This window comes from Helianthus annuus, chromosome 3 (assembly GCF_002127325.2).
Source record: "Helianthus annuus cultivar XRQ/B chromosome 3, HanXRQr2.0-SUNRISE, whole genome shotgun sequence".
In the NCBI taxonomy this organism is placed as follows: domain Eukaryota; kingdom Viridiplantae; phylum Streptophyta; class Magnoliopsida; order Asterales; family Asteraceae; genus Helianthus; species Helianthus annuus.
The window spans coordinates 133905591-133910279 of record NC_035435.2 but is presented as its reverse complement, the minus strand read 5'-3'; positions in this window follow the sequence as shown (position 1 = coordinate 133910279).

The following is a 4689-nucleotide window of genomic DNA, read 5'->3' as shown; positions in this document are numbered from 1 at the left end:
GTTGAAAGTACAAGAAGAAGACATACCTAAAACTGCTTTCAGAACTAGGTATGGTCATTACGAGTTTACAGTTATGCCCTTCAGACTAACGAATGCACCTGCAGCATTCATGGACATGATGAATAGAATCTGTAAACCATACTTGGATAAATTCGTAATTGTCTTTATTGACGATATACTTATTTATTCCAAAAGTCAGGAAGAACATTGTGAGCACTTGCATGCACTCTTAACTTTGTTAAGAAAGGAAAAGCTTTACGCCAAATTCTCGAAGTGTGAATTCTGACTGCAAGAAGTGCAATTTTTAGGTCATATGGTGAATCACGAAGGTATTCATGTAGATCCTTCTAAAATAGAAGCAATCACCAAATGGAAGGTTCCGCAAACGGCTATGGAAATTAGAAGCTTTCTAGGATTAGCTGGATACTATAGACGATTTATTAAGGATTTTTCGAAGATAGCTGTACCCTTAACTAAGCTAACCTGTAAAGCAGTTAAGTTTGAATGGGGACCTAGGCAAGAAGAAGCTTTTAAGATTTTAAAGCAAAGATTGACAAATGCTCCAATTTTAGCCTTACCAGAAGGAACTGAGGATTTTGAAGTATATTGTGATGCTTCAAAGTTTGGATTAGGATGTGTGCTAATGCAACGCAAAAGGGTAATTGCGTATGCTTCAAGACAATTGAAGAAGCACGAGGAAAACTATACAACTCATGATCTAGAGTTAGGAGCCATAATATTTGCCCTTAAAATTTGGAGACATAATCTGTATGGAAGTAAGTTTACTGTTTATACAGATCATAAAAGTTTAAGGTACATATTTGGGCAAAAAGAATTGAACATGAGGCAAAGAAGATGGATGGAAATCCTAAGTGACTACGACTGTGATATTCAATATCACGAAGGGAAAGCAAATGTAGTCGCAGATGCTTTAAGTCGTAAGTATCATGAAAAACAAAAGCAAGTCCGTGCTCTTAGATTAAATCTGCAGTTAGATTTAATGGAACAATTGAAGAAAGTTCAAGAAACAACAATCAAAGACGATGCTGAAGGAATGAAAGGATATATAAAAGAACTAGAGCAAGGAAAGGATGGAATTTGGAAATTTCATAAGAAAAGAATTTGGGTACCTAAGCAAGGAGAATTAAGGGATAAGATTTTAGAAGAAGCTCATAAGTCTAGGTATACCATGCATCCAGGAAACAATAAGATGTACCAAGATTTAAGAAATAATTTCTGGTGGATAGGAATGAAAAAGGACATAGCTAAATATGTATCTAAGTGTCTTACTTGTTCGCAAGTAGAAGCAGAACATCAGAAACCTTCAGGACTCCTACAACAGTTAGAAATGCCTGTATGGAAGTGGGAACTCATAACAATGGATTTTGTTACTAAGTTACCCAAAACCAGAAAAGGTAATGATGCGATTTGGGTAATTGTGGATCGATTAACCAAATCAGCTCATTTTCTACCCATGAAAGAAACCTTTAGCATGGAAAGGTTAGCCAAGTTATATGTAGACAAAGTAGTATCTTTACATGGAGTTCCGATCTCCATTGTATCGGATCGAGATAGTCGTTTCACTTCTCATTTCTGGACTTGTTTTTAGAAAGCAATGGGAACTCGACTAAATTTAAGTACTGCATATCATCCACAAACAGACGGACAAAGTGAAAGAACGATATAAACTTTGGAAGATATGCTCCGGGCATGTGTGATAGATTTCGGTGGAAACTGGGATGATCACCTACCCCTAATTGAATTCTCCTATAACAATAGTTATCATTCAAGCATCGAAGCTGCCCCATTTGAAGCACTATATGGACGTAAATGTAGAAGTCCAGTTTGTTGGGCAGAAATAGGAGAAAGTCAATTATCAGGTCCTGAGATTGTACAAGAGACTACCGACAAGATAACTTAAATCAAAGAAAGACTGAAAACGGCTCGAGATCGTCAGAAAAGCTATGCAGACAATCGCCGCAAGCCGCTCGAATTTCAAGTCGGAGACAAGGTACTTTTAAAAGTTTCTCCTTGGAAAAGAATCGTACGATTCGGTAAGAAAGGAAAGCTGAGTCCAAGGTACGTAGGACCATTTCCAGTAATTCAACGAATAGGACCAATTGCTTATCGTTTACAACTACCAGAAGAACTAGCTGGAGTACATTATGTGTTTCATGTATCCAATCTCAAGAAATGTCTATCAGACGAATCCCTGGTAGTACCTCTTCAAGATGTAGAGGTAAACGAAAAGTTAAAATTTGTAGAGAAACCACTGCAGATAGAAGATAGAAAGATCAAGTTTCTTAAGCATAAACGGCTGGTGCTGGTCAAAGTCAAGTGGAATTCGAAAAGAGGACCCGAATACACCTGGGAGCTGGAATCAGAGATGAAGCGCAAATATCCACACTTATTTCAATAAATCTCGAGGACGAGATTTTAATTAAGGTGGGGAGGATGTAAGGACCTTCAAAAATGTCCCTAACCAACCTATAGATGTAAACTCGGACCCCTAAAACCCTACTGTATATGAAAAACCAAGAAAAACAAGAAAATTGGGTTTTAGGCGGGCCGCGTAAGGGATAGCTTAACCTTACGCGGGCCGCTACAACTTAATGATCCAACCGGATAAGTTTTAGGGTTCTAGGCGGGCCGCGTAAAACTTAAAGGATGCTTACGCGGGCCGCGTCAACTTGAAATTCAACCGGATAAGTATCCAGGCCACGTATAACCCATCTGTCCAACCTAAGCCCATGACCCATCAACCTTACGCCTAGACTAGGCGGCCTCGCGGGCCGCGTAAGATATATGTGTGGGTTTACGCGGGCCGCATAAAACCCAATTTCAGGCTATAAATAGCCTAGCTCAGGGGCTTTCATTCTGTGTCGACAAAACTTTCCAAAAACGAAGATATACTGTCCAAAATTATAATTTCATATAGTGAGGTGCTGCTACGAAACCGGGTATTAACTCGATCGCTATTACGATTCAACGTCCGATCGATTAAAACTATCCAACGAATGTTTAAGTGCTGCTCAAATTGGGTTTATACTTTGTCATTCGTCGTTAATTCGATGCATGTTTAAGTATCGCACTTTGTCATTTGTTGTGAGGGTTTAATCTCGTGAATTGTCGTAAATGCTGTATTAGTTACTAACCCAGTTCGTGTGCATTGTTATTTAAATTAGGTTAAACAGGCTAATCAGTAGATTAAACTCCGCCTGTATAAATCTGCAAGGTGAGTCATTCTCTTTTTATCAAATTATTTCCAAAACCCTATTTATTTTCAAAGTTATAATTACATGGATTAAGTCTTTGTAATCACCAAGTTACAGCCGGTATGTGGGGTTTTGTGTACATTACTTGATAACCGTCACCATTGGACAACGAGTTAGCCAAGGGGTGATATGACCATAGTCACAGACACCATTGGACTCCGAGGTTACCAATGGATGGTCGAGTGACAAATACTGTGGGTATATGGTTGATAAACAGAAACATTGTAATCGCTCTTAATACTGTAAATTATAACAAAATGCCGTTTTAACAAAAGAATGATTCACTCAGTACTTCCCGCTGACAAAACCTTTTTCAAACATGTTTCAGGTGATCTGTTGTGATCCAAGAAAAGTGACGTAAAGCACTACAAGCTTAAGGAAGTGGCTTAATATAAATAAATAAAGAAACACGTTTTGTGAAATAAGGATTTCCCAGTGAAATCACTTTATTGTAAATTACAGAGTTTTATCCCTAAATTATGTAATAAAGTAAATGGGCATTTTAGTATTAAAAGATCTTGTATTAAAGACTTCCGTTGTCGCCTAAATTAAATACCACGGGGTTCCTGTCCCGCGGCTCTTGATCGGGTCAAACCGGGGCTAGGGCCGTGACAGTTGATAGTTATTGGCACCTAAGCCTCGTAACACTAAACCCGTTAATACTCAATTACAACTAAATTAAATCTAAAACGTGTAGGAACTCTAGGTCTTGCGATTATCGAACTGGGTGTGCACTTTTTTTAAACTATAGTTTTCAATCAAGCAGTTAAGTTTTATTTTCATATTCTCACAACCATTTTCATAGCTAATAGTAAACTTGTCGGTTCAATCTGGTATATCTTTCAAACCAAACAAAAAGAAATTATAAACATAGCAAGCTTCATAAATTACTCCAAATTAGTAACTAACTGAATCCTGACACATACCACTGACTCTTCATAGTTCAACACCTCGACTGCCACTAACTATCTGTTTGAGGTAATTTGGGACTATAAATATTATCTTTGACCGGGGCACGAAATTCCGATCACCTATCACCAACTCGTTCTCACCAACACCATCACCACAACACCACCTCCACCACCAACCACCATGTTGCCCCTTTCACCCTGACCCACATAGTTGTCATCGCCAACACTGTCACCATCACCACTATCACGACCGTCACCACTAATCGATATACAACACGTAAACCTATTTTGGTACTTTTTTTTCTAAAACGAGATATTTCAAGCCAACTACATTTTTATGGTAACCCGTTTTTACTTGAACCAAATAAAGATTATTAAGACTTGCTTGTTTTGGCATGGATTCACTTTGTAGAATATGTGTTGATTAGTTCTGTATAAACATGATGGAAAACATATAAAAATACCTGTAACAGTAGACAGGCTAGTAGAGAATCCAGTCAGAG